This window comes from Protopterus annectens, chromosome 13.part0 (assembly GCF_019279795.1).
Source record: "Protopterus annectens isolate FY-2018-M chromosome 13.part0, PAN1.0, whole genome shotgun sequence".
Classification (NCBI taxonomy): Eukaryota; Metazoa; Chordata; order Ceratodontiformes; family Protopteridae; genus Protopterus; species Protopterus annectens.
The window spans coordinates 965,410,577-965,426,591 of record NC_056747.1 but is presented as its reverse complement, the minus strand read 5'-3'; the positions used below and the strand labels follow the sequence as shown (position 1 = coordinate 965,426,591).

Here is a 16,015-nt window from a genome sequence, read left to right as displayed (position 1 = left end):
TCGTATTGCAGGAGCTAGTCCCTCAGCCAGGCATGTTTACTAGGACAGTTCAGTAGCTACTACCTGCATGATGCATTCAGTGCATCACAGCCACATTTCACGAGGTTGCTTGGCAACTAGAGTACTGCAGTCGCACAGCTCAAGCATCTCTCTTGTTTTCGGGTCCTTGTGCATGATACACTCTGCCTTAAATTTCAGTTAAACTAATACGAACTCTAGAAACCAGCATGCACATCTGGCAAGTTGAGCATCCTAAAGGTCAAGGTAGTAAGGGTGTAGGTCATCTTCCCAATGTGGATGACCACCCTACTGTCCCTGTCACTGGGAAAGGATTCCCTATTGAAGCCAAGGAGGTTCTTTTGCTAGAATAAAGGGGTACACAGCTGAATCGAATAAAGTGTTCTTCTACAAGAATATCTGGGAATCCTGGATCCTGTAAAAAGTGACCAGGCTTCCTGGAAGCAGAGCACTGGGGGTCTGGCTCCACTAATGCGCTAATAAATGCACTGTCCACTGGTTCTTAGACTGGATGTACAACAAGTGGCTTAGGCTCAGGCAGGCCCATAAAGCCCCTGGTATCTTAACTGAGCCTGACAACTTCTTTGCCTCCTCCTATGGAGGTTTCACTCATCCTGTGAAGGGCATCTCTAAAGGAGAAATCCTCTGGGGAAGAAGAGAATAGGGGGCCAGCTCATCTACCTCTGAATCAGGGGTGTACAATCCCTCCTCTGGGGTGGGTTTAGTTCTTCTTCCTTTAAAAGGAGACTGATACTGGGATTCCTTAAACAGGCTGACTGTCTTTCAAGAAACTCATGAAATCCTCTGTCAGTTGAAAAAGATCCTGGGAAGTAATGTGGGAAGGATGAGGGAAGCTGGTGGGTGTCTGTTTTGGCTTGGAAGTCTTTTTCTTTGGCTGTGCAGGGTTAGCCATATTACAAGTCTTGGATCACAGGCGGACGCCTAGTAGCCTTATTCTGTTTTGAAATAACCTCCTTCTAAACAAGTAACATCAAGATACCACCCTCTCCTCTGTTAATAACGATATGGGCATCAGTTCCAGAGGCTGTCAGGGGGACTCCAGACTGACAGAGCCCTGGATTCAGCCCATAAAAACATGCCATTGTCTGACAGCGGGACAGCCTCTAAGGTTTCACCAGAGGTTTTGGCAGTGAACCCACTTTGAGGACATGGGTTGCAAAAATGATTCTCTAACCTCAATGCCGTCTGGCCTAGGAAAATCCCTGGATTTCAAAAGGCCGCCATTGCTTTCTCTTCATTTCTTCCTAAGGAGCTTCTCTAAGTGTTTACGCTTCGATAAGTGGCTAGCGGAGGCCTTGGCTGACTCCATGGTGAATGAGCTAGATAATCATAGACAGATTCTGCTCCATGAGGAATTGTCCTCTGGTTGAATCAAGCAGAATGAGAAAAAGTGGTCATTGCTATGCTCTGGGCCTACACAACATAGGCAATATAAATGATTGCCCTTCTGTGATATTTGCTTCATGCACTTAAGACAATTGGTAATGTTTTAACATCACTGTCAGACATCTATAAAGTTTAAAGTTCAGAATTTATACAGCCAATAAGAACAATTTCCCCAAAGAGGTTATTATCCAAATCCCAGTAAGCAAATGGATACGTCAGACAGACGACGGTTGCAACAGCATGCACTTTCTGAACCTGTAGCAAGAACGATCTACAGATGAAATCAACAGATACCCCACTTATAAGGCCATGATGTAAATGCAGTTTTCAATTATACAGTTTTATAAGTCATGGGGTGTGTGTTGGATGGCAATTAAGAAAAATATAAACAAGATTACAGAGAAACAGAAATGTGGAATGATAAAAAAAAAACTATAATGGCTTAGTACATGGATTTGAACAGCTACTAGATACAGCAGTTTAGATTCTTTTAAGGGGACAGCAGCTAAGAATTATTTTACAAACACAGCAGAATTGTGCAAGTAGTAGAATCGGGCAATCTTTCATTTTTTCGAGAAGTTAGGACGAAGACACAATGAAGAAAGAGTATTGCAGAAAACAAAGGCAGATTTTCAAAAGGTGGCTGATTCTTTTGAAAAATGTACATCAAGGAGCAACAGGGCCACAAAAGAAAGATTAGAAAAATGAAGAGACGGTCATATTACACAAGGAAATGAAGACGAAGGAGTTAGTTATTTGTGTAAAGGTCATTAAAGAAGATAGTTCAGGAAGATCGTATTGGACATACTTTTTACATGCAGATGAAGACAGCTGAGAAGGATATTTTTCTAAAGATACTAAATAAATGGCTGGCAGAAGGATGAAAGCTAAAGAAACAGTGCAAGAGGTACTGCCAAATTCATATATCCCACAAAATGGCAACTACTGACATTGTGCAATTGTGACTAAAAGATGTTAATGAAAACAGTACAACTGATAGTGTATTTCTGATATGAATTGTACCAGTGCACAAAGAGTTCATGGAAAAGAAGTTAGACACGTTATAGATTGTTATGGAAATTGTTGACAGTAAAGTCAGGTTAAAGGAGGAATGCAAAAATGACAGAAAATGCAGAAAGCACATTTGTTAGACTGAATCATCAACATGAAGTATTCGAGAATTATATGACTTGGGAGATCAAAAAAACACTGAAGTTGAACAAAATGGCACAGAGTGAGGTCACTTTTTAATGGATGATTCACTGGGAGGGTGAAGGGGAGCAGAAATGTGAAATAAGGGTGCTCCTTAAATAAGGCTTTATTTGGTTTGGTGAAGAATGTTGTTCATAGGTTGGTACTAGGCTATCAGCCCTAGGGCCTATACAAGCCTAGCCATAACAATTCCCTGGCTATTTCTTCCCATACTATTTACTTCCCTGGACTCTGTCTAGCAGGGCGACTGACGTGATCCCCGGGATGAATTCTTTCTCCCATCCAATCGTCAAGGTTCCTTTGGAAGAGGGCCAAAGAGGCACTCTGCTTGACATGTATGGGCAATCTATTCCAGAGTATGGGGAGTCTCTGGGTCAGGAACCTATTCCTCCAGCATGTTTTGTTTATTGTGATGACAAGGTTTAGATCCCTGGAGCTTGTGGCTCTGAGGGACTGGGATTTCTTTAAGTGTAGTATGTCCAACAGCTCTGGGTTTGACATGGCCTTGTATGTTAAGCAGAGATTGCCTCTGAGTAGATGATATGCGACAGAGTATAGCTGGAGTTTTTTAAGGCGGTCAGTGTAGGGTATCTGCTTTAGGCCTGTGATTCTTTTAGTGAGGTATTTTTGTGGCCTTTCCAGTTGTTGCAGATGTCTTGAGAGGTATATACCAAATGGGGCGTTGTATTCTATAATGGGTCTAATGAGGGATGAGTACAGTGGGAGAATGACCTTTTTCTTGATGAAAAGCCCTTAGTGATGAGGTGTGCCACATAGGATTTCCTGACTGTTGTGGCAATGTGGTTATCGAAGGTGAGACCACTGTCCACCTGTGTCCCTAAGTCTCTTATCACACTTTCGGTGTTTAGTGTACTGCCACCTATATGGTAATTCACGGGTACACGTTTTTTTCCCAAAGTGGATACTATACATTTCTTGGCATTGAGCTTGAGCCCATGGCTCTAAGTGCACCAAGCTAATCAGCTCTGTAAGGCCCTTTTGTAGAGACTCATGGGATTTCTTGAGTAAACTCAGTCCTGACAAATGGACAGAACAATGTACATTCATCACCATTGATGTATGTGACTTATTTTCATGTATTCCTAAGGGCGAGGGACTAGAGATTTGCCAGGAGTCTTAGAAAGTTTTCTACATTGACCTGGGATAAAATAAATCTAATCATGGATATGATGGGCCTAGTGTTGGATCACAATTATCTTACTTTCGAGGGTGAATTTTTCAGACAAAGCAGGGAGTTGCTATACATCTTGTGCCCCATATTTGCAAACTTGGTTATGTCTGATTGGGAGAATGAATTCATTACCAACTGTGCATTCTCCAGCTACATCACCTTCTATGTAAGATTTCTGGACGATATATTCATTCTGTGGAAGGGACCTTGAGACAATACCACAATTTATTGAATACATCAACTTGAAACTACCAATTTTTGAAATTTACCTATGAAACAAATAACTCAGGTATTTCATATTTGGATGTGTTCATAGGTTCCAATGAGGAAGGTTTTACATCCAAGATACATAGAAAAAGCACATTCTCTAATGATTATCTATTTTTGGTAGTGAACATCCACCACACATTTTCAAAAATATTATGAAGGGACAGTGCATTAGATGTGCTAGAATGTCATCAACTAGAGAATTCATGGAAGGAGAAATGGTTCTGTTAGCAGATTTATTTGAAAGGAGAGGATATCCCAGCAACATGATTAGTGACACCATTGAATTTGTCAAATCCCAATGGGGAATAAAATACAAACCACTGCTAGGTCTTGATAAAGAGATCAACGCTTAACTTGCAGAAAGCAAATATGGGTAGAGTGTGTGTTCTGACCTATACCCCTCACAGCACCAGATTAAGGACATTATAAAGAAATATTGGGACATTATCACAGTATCAGATGTCAACAAAAATATACTGGGTGAGGAACCTAAGATAGTATACAAAACTGGTCCCAACAAAAAGATTACTGGAACATTCCAAGTTAGGGAAAAGCAGAAACAATAATAAAGACAAGGTTTTCACCAGAAAGTGCGGAAGATGCAAACAATGTACACATATAAACACCAACAGTGATATTGTTTTGAATGACATTAATCACAGTAAAATTAGGAGCATAGGTGGAAATTGCGGCACCAAGCACATAGTATATTTAGCTCTGTGCAAAATGTCCAGCCTATTATATAGGCAAAACAGAAAGAGAGTTAAAGAAGCGTATTTATGAGCATTATTATAAAATTAGGAAAATGGATAGTAAAAATGCCCTATACAGACACATCAAGGAATATGGTGAGGGACACGCATTCACCTTTATGATAATAGATGAGGTGAAGGAAATTCCTTTTGGAGGGGATTGGAAAACAAGACTGGCCTGTAAAGAAAGCAAGTGGCAGATTTTAACTGATTCCACCAGGAATCTAGGTATCAACGATTTTATAAGTATAAAACCATTTTTAATTCTTGATATATAATATTTTTATGGCTGCAATATTTGATGAAATGTAAGTACATATAGTGAATTTAATTCATGTTTTAGTATTTCAATCACAATACCATATGAATAATTATTTTTAGTGACTTTTAAAATCAATATTTATAATTATATATACATTTGTATTTACTTTTGGTATGTATATACATAAATCACCAAGATTTATATGTTTTTTATATAGGTCCAATATTAGTTATGTTACAAATGGAGTACTGTTTCTTTAAATTGAGTAACAAAGTTTTGGCGCCAAAAACTGTTTTAAATGAGTTAATTAAATGTTTTGCACTAGTTCTGATGAAGTCTGCGATGGTGCAGATGAAAGCGCTCAACTAGTGCTTAAGGAATGCTATCGTTGTAATAAAGGATTTATTTTCAGTCTACAGCGCCTTTTTTGCTTCCTATGAGTTTGGAACTTCTGAGTTTGTTTACATAGCAATTGTGCTAGTGCTTCATTTGCTTCCTGCAAGTCTGGAACTATTGAGTTTGCCAAGGGAAGCTTCTTGTGTTTTTCTAACTACAAGTGAATGTATTTGAACAAATGATATGTAAAGAACTGTATCTACTCAACCATGAAATCACAAGAGAATATCGGAAAAAACAGGAATTAACAAAAGATAACATCTCCAAAGAAGAAAGAGCGGTACTGAATGAATATATGTATAAAAAAGACGTAAGAATAATGAAACCCGACAAGGGGGGAGGGGCAGATATTTATCCCCAAAAAGATTATATCACTGAGATATACCATATTTTATACCATTCTGGGAATTACCAACAGGTTTCAATCAATCAAATTAACCAAGGTTTTAGAAGAATTGACATAGCTTTGGAAGAATACTTTATTGATAACCGCATCACAGAAGAAGTATATAGGTTTCTAAAGTGGATCATCCAGTGATGGCTTGCATAATAGGAATACCGAAAATTCATAAGTCTCTGACCAAACCACCCTTCAGACCCATCATCTCAGGTTCAAAGTCAAAACATATAACATAGGAGTAACGATCGATAGATGGACGAAACATATTTATACATGTACCATTCATCATCAAAGACTCATGGGATTTCTTGAGTAAACTCAGTCCTGACAAATGGACAGACCAATGTACATTCATCACCATTGATGTATGTGACTTATTTTCATGTATTCCTAAGGACGAGGGACTAGAAAGATTTGCCAGGAGTCTTAGAAAGTTTCTACATTGACCTGGGATAAAATAAATCTAATCATGGATATGATGGGCCTAGTGTTGGATCACAATTATCTTACTTTCGGTGAATTTTCAGACAAAGCAAGGGAGTTGCTATGGGCGCATCTTATTGCCCCATATTTGCAAACTTGGTTATGTCTGATTGGGAGAATAATTCATTACCAACTGTGCATTCTCCAGCTACATCACCTTCTATGTAAGATTTCTGAACGATATATTCATTCTGTGGAAGGGACCCAGCGAGACAATACCACAATTTATTGAATACATCAACGAAACTACCAATTTTTTTGAAATTTACCTATGAAACAAATAACTCAGGTATTTCATATTTGGATGTGTTCATAGGTTCCAATGAGGAAGGTTTTACATCCAAGATACATAGAAAAGCACATTCTCTAATGATTATCTATTTTTTGGTAGTGAACATCCACCACACATTTTCAAAAATATTATGAAGGGACAGTGCATTAGATGTGCTAGAATGTCATCAACTAGAGAATTCATGGAAGGAGAAATGGTTCTGTTAGCAGATTTATTTGAAAGGAGAGGATATCCCAGCAACATGATTAGTGACACCATTGAATTTGTCAAATCCCAATGGGGAATAAAATACAAACCACTGCTAGGTCTTGATAAAGAGATCAACGCTAACTTGCAGAAAGCAAATATGGGTAGAGTGTGTGTTCTGACCTATACCCCTCACAGCACCAAGATTAGGGACATAAAAAGGAAAAATGGGGACATTATCACAGTATCAGATGTCAACAAAATATACTGGGTGAGGAACCTAAGATAGTATACAAAACTGGTCCCAACATAAAAGATTACTGGAACATTCCAAGTTAGGGAAAGGCAGAAACAATAATAAAGACAAGGTTTTCACCAGAAAGTGCGGAAGATGCAAACAATGTACACATATAAACACCAACAGTGATATTGTTTTGAATGACATTAATCACAGTAAAATTAGGAGCATAGGTGGAAATTGCAGCACCAAGCACATAGTATATTTAGCTCTGTGCAAAAAATGTCCAGCCTATTATATAGGCAAAACAGAAAGAGAGTTAAAGAAACGTATTTATGAGCATTATTATAAAATTAGGAAAATGGATAGTAAAAATGCCCTATACAGACACATCAAGGAATATGGTGAGGGACACGCATTCACCTTTATGATAATAGATGAGGTGAAGGAAATTCCTTTTGGAGGGGATTGGAAAACAAGACTGGCCTGTAAAGAAAGCAAGTGGCAGATTTTAACTGATTCCACCAGGAATCTAGGTATCAACGATTTTATAAGTATAAAACCATTTTTAATTCTTGATATATAATATTTTTATGGCTGCAATATTTGATGAAATGTAAGTACATATAGTGAATTTAATTCATGTTTTAGTATTTCAATCACAATACCATATGAATAATTATTTTTAGTGACTTTTAAAATCAATATTTATAATTATATATACATTTGTATTTACTTTTGGTATGTATATACATAAATCACCAAGATTTATATGTTTTTTATATAGGTCCAATATTAGTTATGTTACAAATGGAGTACTGTTTCTTTAAATTGAGTAACAAAGTTTTGGCGCCAAAACTGTTTTTAAATGAGTTAATTAAATGTTTTGCACTAGTTCTGATGAAGTCTGCGATGGTGCAGATGAAAGCGCTCAACTAGTGCTTAAGGAATGCTATCGTTGTAATAAAGGATTTATTTTCAGTCTACAGCCTTTTTGCTTCCTATGAGTTTGGAACTTCTGAGTTTGTTTACATAGCAATTGTGCTAGTGCTTCATTTGCTTCCTGCAAGTCTGGAACTATTGAGTTTGCCAAGGGAAGCTTCTTGTGTTTTCTAACTACAAAGTATTGGATTGGGTTTCTCTACCACAAGCTAAACGGATAGTCAGGACTTCCTGAGCAACCAGGCATTTGCTCTACAACATTTCATCAGCTTTTACAAACATTCTAAGGTACGTTTTATGGTTGTTGTGGTCTCTCCACACAGACTGTTGTGAGTTGTGTTCAAGTTACTTTGCATCATTTGGAAGAGTTACAGGAATGTATATGCCTGGGATATAAACAGATTTAGTCCTACTTTACTTTTGAACTGCTAAACATCAGTGTGTAACAGTCTTTTTGTTACACTTTAGTTCAACATCTTGCCAATTAGTGAAGCAGTGAGGTTTCTGTGGATTTAAAAGGAGTGTTTTTTCATTTTTTTCGTTCTGTTTTATCAGTGACATAATTCAAGTTTCATATATCCGTGTCATTTTTTTGAACGTTATAGATTGTTATGGAAATTGTTGACAGTAAAGTCAGGTTAAAGGAGGAATGCAAAAATGACAGAAAATGCAGAAAGCACATTTGTTAGACTGAATCATCAACATGAAGTATTCGAGAATTATATGACTTAGGAGATAAAAAAACACTGAAGTTGAACAAAATGGCACAGAGTGAGGTCACCTTTTAATGGATGATTCACTGGGAGGGTGAAGGGGAGCAGAAATGTGAAATAAGGGTGCTCCTTAAATAAGACTTTATTTGGTTTGGTGAAGAATGTTGTTCATAGGTTGGTACTAGGCTATCAGCCCTAGGGCCTATACAAGCCTAGCCATAACAATTCCCTGGCTATTTCTTCCCATACTATTTACTTCCCTGGACCCCTGTCTAGCAGGGCGACTGACGTGATCCCAGGGGTGAATTTCCTTTCTCCCATCCAATCGTCAAGGTTCCTTTGGAAGAGGGCCAAAGAGGCACTCTGCTTGACATGTATGGGCAATCTATTCCAGAGTATGGGGAGTCTATGGGTCAGGAACCTATCCCTCCAGCATGTTTTGTTTATTGTGATGACAAGGTTTAGATCCCTGGAGCTTGTGGCTCTGAGGGATTGGGATTTCTTTAAGTGTAGTATGTCCAACAGCTCTGGGTTTGACATGGCCTTGTATGTTAAGCAGAGATTGCCTCTGAGTAGATGATATGCGACAGAGTATAGCTGGAGTTTATTTAAGGCAGTCAGCGTAGGGTATCTGCTTTAGGCCTGTGATTCTTTTAGTGAGGTATTTCTGTGGCCTTTCCAGTTGTTGCAGATGTCTTGAGAGGTACATACCAAATGGGGCGTTGTATTCTATAATGGGTCTAATGAGGGATGAGTACAGTGGGACAATGACCTCCTTTTTTCTGGATGAAAAGCGCTTAGTGATGAGGTGTGCCACATAGAAGGATTTCCTGACTGTTGTGGCGATGTGGTTATCGAAGGCGAGACCACTGTCCACCTGTGTCCCTAAGTCTCTTATCACACTTTCGGTGTTTAGTGTACTTCCACCTATATGGTAATTCACGGGTACACGTTTTTTCCCAAAGTGGATACTATACATTTCTTGGTATTGAGCTTGAGCCCATGGCTCTGGCACCAAGCATCAGTTTCTGTAAGGCCCTTTTGTAGAGTATCCACATCATTTGGGGATTCAATAATGGCTCCCAGTTTGCAGTCATCTGCGAACTTTGTTAGCCAGAGTCCCTTAGCATTGGCCTGTACTTCAGAGAAAAGAGTGGTCCCAGGACTGAACCCTGAGGTACTCAACTTGTCACTCGTCTGGAGCTGGATTTGGAGTTGGTTACTTTTACAGTGTGGGTTCTCTATGAGTAAGCCAGTTAGCAACTCATTGGGTGACGTAGGGATTAATGCCCAGCTTAGTAAGTTTATCTATGATTCCAGAGTGGGGCATGGTGTCAAAGGCCTTGGCAAGGTCTAGATAGGCTGTGTTGACCACCTTACCCTTGTCCACGGCTCTGGAGACTGATTTGAAGAAGTCAATCACGTTCAGGTGACAAGATCGGCCCTTCACGATCTTACATCATACAGATGCTTCAAGTGGGTTGAGAGGTAGAGTGGGAGACCAAGAAGGGGGTGTCTTTTCTGATAGCACTCTTCTACACAGATTTAGTGTTGGTAGCAAAGATTAAAAAGTGAATGGAGGAGGCAGTATGTCGGATAGAAAAAACAAGATGAAAGAATAAAAGTAAGGAGATCACGGATCATGTAAAAATGGGGCATCACTTTTCAACGATTTCTACTTGAGGTACTGGGAGTTGTGTTAGGAGAGCGAACTGAAGTTACAGACAAGTTGAGAAATAGGAATTTTTTGGAAAACATTTATGTTAACTTATAATAAAAAAGATTACCAAATAAATTCAGTGATTCTGGAGAAAATGAATTTGGCAGGAGCTGATGTGCCTTCCTCTCAGAAAGGATCAGAGTTATTAAACATAGTATTTTCTAGAACTTTAGGGTCAAAGCTGAATGCAGTAATATGAAAGAAAATGGTGGTTTAGGATTGTTGAACCCAACTGTTTTCTTATCATTACATTTGTATTGGACTGTATGAAACAAATTACGCTTGACACGGTCATTATTTAGTATAGTAAAGGAAGAAAAAAGATCATTGTTTAATATGGTAAACAAAGAAAAGGCCCACACAGTTTGGGAACTGTGTGAACCACAACTTGGAGGAGAATGACATTAGATGGGGAGTTTACAGAATACTTTAATAAGAAAAATGAAAATAAAAAGCTGTAAAGACCAGGTTCGTCTGATTTAAGAAAGCAGTAAAGTGGAGTGACTTCAAGTGGGACCTGATGCCGAATAAATACCAGTTAAAGGGTCAATGAAGTTCAAATGTGAGGAACAAAGCAACTGAAACGCGTCAAGTTGGGGAAATATGTCATTGGAATGTAAACAAAATAAAGATTTCTTGAAGAAAGTTGATGTGGTGATGATACTCTATGGAAAATTTTAAAAAATATACAAAATACAAGAAGGTGAAGTGAATTATAAGGTCTTGTTTATGGCATATATACAAAGGAAGAAAGAAAGTGTGAAAAGCAGAAAGTGGGATATATGATGATTAAATTGTGTTTACATTTAAAAAGGGTGGTGGATAAATATTTATGAAGTTTAATATTTTTTGTCATTACACATAAATATGGCAATATGTATATAGTTTACACATTTTATTATTTTTCAGCAGTTGCATATTAAGTGTTGTGGTGCTTTTAATAAAGCACCCTACTCTTTTTGCTAATGTCCGTGGTATCTTTTACATCAACCTAAATTACCACCAAATCAGGCAGATGGGACCTCAGTTTAATGCATCCAAAAGGCTTTACTCAAGAGTGCAGCACCCCTCCCACAAACAGAAAAATGCTTTACTGCGCTGTCACTACCAAATTTATTATTTTTTATTGATTGTTGATATTTGATTATCATCAAGAGAATCCGACTGGGTAGGAGCCCATTTTCACTAGGGGCAGGGGAACAAAAGATTAAAAATAATACAGAGCATTTAAAGAACAATACAGCTTTAAAACTCATGCAAAAACAACTACAGTTTAAATAATTGTACCAAATTAAACACATTATGAAAACATCGGTTAATAACATATACAGATTATATGGCAATGATTTAAAAGTTAAGAGAAATTTTAGCCAGTTTATATAGAAATTAAAGGCAAGTTAGTATAAACGCAAACAGGAATTTCTCATGCCATCAATCAAATGTTTTTTTTCTGCTATCTTCTCCTTGCCTTACTTCTACCAAATGAAAATACCACACTGGTTTATTTTAGTTATGTATCTAATGAGTTTCATATTACTGTCTGTAGTAAGGCTTAGGAAATGTAATGTTTTCTGTTTATATTCTCTCTTTATAAATTATAAATTTTAGGCAGTTGTTAAACCTTTTGTACATTCTTTGTAAATTTTTGTAAAATTCTTGTAATATTTTTTTGTACTACTCTTAAGGAGCTTTTCTCCCCGGGTCTCTGCTGAAAATGGGCTACTTGCCCAGCCGGGCACTGCCTGGTTAACAAATGTAAAATAAAATAAAATTGCAATACAAAGTGAGAGAAAAAGCAGACTTAGAAGTAAGGAACTGAGTGAAGGGGTTGGGAGGGTGGCCTAATGGTTAAGGTGTTTGCCTTACAAACACAAGGTGCAGGGTTTGAGTCTCACAAGGGATAATTGGCTAAGCTTAAAATGGCTCACAAGGGCAGTTAGCTTAGTATGAATCTATGAACAAGGGAGAATAAGGAGTAAGGTATGAATGGATATTTGTTTGCATTTAGAGATATAGTTTATCCTGGTGTTGAGCAAAAACAGAAACAGCTTTTGGCTAGGAAGTCTTTCAGAACAGCTTATTTGGGAGGGAGGGAGGGAACTGACCTGATGGCTACAGATAAGAAGTTCCAGGACTTAGCCACATGGTACAAGTATAGACAATGCCCACCAGATTTCAAAGGTTTGTAGAGAAACGGGAGTTTTTGGTCACTGGATCATAATGACCGACTAGGAACAATAATAGTAGAATGTTATTTAGTGCTAGAGAAGCACATGGATTCTTTATAATTTTATACGTGGTAAGAAGCTGTGTATATGTTAAGTTGATGGGGTAGTTCTAACCAATTTAGGCTTTTTAGTGCTATACAGTGGTGGGTTCTGACAGGTGTATTTGCTCCGTATTTAGCAGCTCTGTTATAGCATTGCTCACGTTTTGATTTTTGTGATGCCTGAAGGTTAGTAAGGATGGGAGTGCTGTAAAGAAATGTGCAGAGGAGATGAATAGTGCCAAGTGTAACTTTAGTTGCATAGGTGAGAAAGTTTTTGGCTCTATAAAGCACCCCTAGTTTTTCTTCTTATGCAATTTTGTATATGCAGGACAAATTTAAGATCATCCACTATCATCTCTAACAACTTGTTATGAGAAGTGACTTCAATGGTTATATTATTGAGAGAGAAAACATTAAATTTAGTTTTTTTTTCACTGGAGAGAGATTTGGGGGGGGGTAGTTTTTTTTTCTTTTCCTTTTTAGGTTAAGCATGAATTGTGAGTTACAAAGCCATGTTTCAGTTGCTGTTAAAGCTTAATTAGAAAAACAGTGGATAAAAGCTGGTTCAACACTCAAAAATTCAGAAGTAAAAACGAAAAACCAGCTAGCAAGCTTGCAATATATGTAAATTCAGAAAAAAAAAATTCTTCTTTTTTTGTGTGTCCCACAACTAAATGAGCCTACAATTTCAACTTTTTATGCCGATAGTAACAGTTTTAACTTTGTGTATCTGACTGCATGTAAATGCTGTTTGAGTTTTTATATTGCAAAAGCCAACCGCACGTTCAAAGACTATATTAAAGAACATCTGTATGACATAAAAAGTGGTAATATCAGAAATGTTCTCTAAGCAGGTTTGTGCTACTAGTACTGAACATATTTTTGATTCTGTAACTGTATATTATGAATATTAGGGTGGTGATGCTAAGACTCATACAGAGTGTTTAGAATTTAAATGGATTATTGCATTTTTGTAAAATTCTTGCAATATTTTTTGTACTACTCTTTATCTGAATAAAGATAAAGGTTTAAATGACAATGCTTCTTCATAATAATTTCTAAAATCATGAGATCTAGGTCGTTAATGTTCAAATTAAATATTTAAATGGTGTGAACAATTTTTGATATGGTCTGATGAAGTGGCAGAAGTACGGAGTTAAAATGATTACCTTTCTATGTTATTTTTCGTTGTGTATAACATTAATAAATTGGAAGCACTGAATTTTAAGCCTTGCTGGCTGTTTTTTCATTTTTGCTTGCTGTTAAAGCTTCCTGAGTAATTTTCTGGAGGTGTGTCGTATCAGATGTGCAAATGAGTGTAGAGTCATCTGCATACCATATTAGGAGGCCTGTTGTGTGGATGTGTGTAGGGTATTTGTGAGAATGAGGGATCAAGGATAGAGCCTTGTACACCAGAGATGACTGGGAGGTATGGAGACAAGGCGGAGTGCCATTTTACTGACTGATACCTACTAGATAGGTAGCTTCTGAACGATGAAAGGGTGGGCTGAGAGAGAGACCTAATGAAGCCACCTGAAGTAGAAGTTCTTGTGACAAACTGTGTTGAAGGTATTAAACAAGTCTAGAAATAAAGAGGAGACTAGTTTGCTATTATCTATAGCTTTATTGGCAGTATCTATATAGATAAGAAACACAGTGCTAGAACTATGAGAAGGACAGAAGCTATGTTGTGTGGGAGAATTCAATTCTTCCTGCAGGAGATAGCTCAGCAATTGTTTCTGAATACATTTTCAAGTATTTCGGAGGTGGGGGATAAGACTGCTGTATGTCTCAAGTTAATAATATCCGTTGAATTTCCTCCTTTATGTAGGGGGATAATATGACTTTTTCCAGAGAGAGTGAACATGAGATTTCTGGACTGACCCATTTATATGGAATGAGAGGTAGTCGCTTGGAAGGCCATCAGCTGAAGTAGAGCATGGTTTGAGTTTGCTTAAGAGTAGTTTTACATAGGAGTTGGGCACAGGTTTGAAGGTGAAAGTGGATATGGTGGTACATGGTTGCTGGGCAGGGTTAACAGCAGATGTTGGGGAATCCTTGCTTAGAGATGCTATACTATCTATGACATAAGAGCTGAACTGTATTGAAGTTTCAAGTGATGAGTTACTGGGAGAGGGATTAGGGTTAAATTTATGACCGGAATGCAAGATTTCATTACAAAAAAATTCTGGACAACCATCAGAGTTGTGCTTACTATTATTATAGTATATTTTTTTGTCTTCGCTAAATTGCTTTTTTGTACAATTGCAAAACATTCTGAAGTTTTCAAGATATTGGAGCATTTCATATTTTTGTCACACTTTCTATGCTGTTTCTCAATCCTGCATTAGCATTCTACCACTCTTGGATAGGTAAACTGCATATTTGATGTTAGTCTCTTCCTTCTAGGAGGAGCAAGGCCATTCAGGAAAGTTGTACTGAATTCAAGCATCATCTAAGGGAATGATTTTTAGGGAATTACAGTTAATAGATGATAGGGTAGCAGTTAATAGATGATAGGGTAGCAATGAACATTTCTCAGTTAAACTTCAGAAGGTTGTGTGCTGTTTAAGTCAAAGTGTGAGATGTCTGGTTGTACAGATTTGGAGATAATCACCGAGACTGTCAGACATTGTATCAGAGGTGGGGAATTTGCTATGGTCTGATAATAAGAGTCCAGTCTAATAAGGAATTTGGTGTCTTACTTTAATGTAGGAGGCTATTAAATTAGCTCTGAGAAGCCAAATAAGTTCACACTAAATGTAAGGGAGTTAGAGTTTATGTCCAACCAACTGACATTCACATAAACTCTGGAACTGTTACGGATATCTGGGAAGTAAGAAGAAGGTCTACTGAACTGAATTTCTGTATTGATTTACTGTAAGGGAAAATTTAGTAGTTGCTGGGAAATATTAATGCAATAATGCCACCCTTCTTCTTTATATGATCATTATGGATGACATTATAGTGGGGAGGTGTAATTTCGGAGTCATTTATGTTGGAATTAAATTTTCAATTACATCAAGAATATCACCCTTATGCAAAAGTTACATTACTAGAGTTTAGGGGTTGACTTTGACAGAGTTTGGACAGTGTGTAGTAGTGAACCGTCTTGATGTTCACTTGATAGGTGGGGCCAGGATTACAGTGAATGTCTCCTCCTAGACGGATTTTAGTATACTGGGGAATTATTTACACTTGTGTTTTTGATAGTACTTTTTTCACTTATTTTGCTTTGGCTTGAGATGAAATGGAGTGTATAT

At 37.6% G+C, this 16,015-nt stretch overlaps 1 protein-coding gene across 2 annotated transcripts in view; it reads right to left on the bottom strand.

Moving 5' to 3' along the window:
• The window catches only part of KAT2A (lysine acetyltransferase 2A), a 647,704-nt gene that overhangs the window by 526,717 nt on the left and 104,972 nt on the right, over positions 1-16,015 (bottom strand). The window lies entirely within an intron of this gene.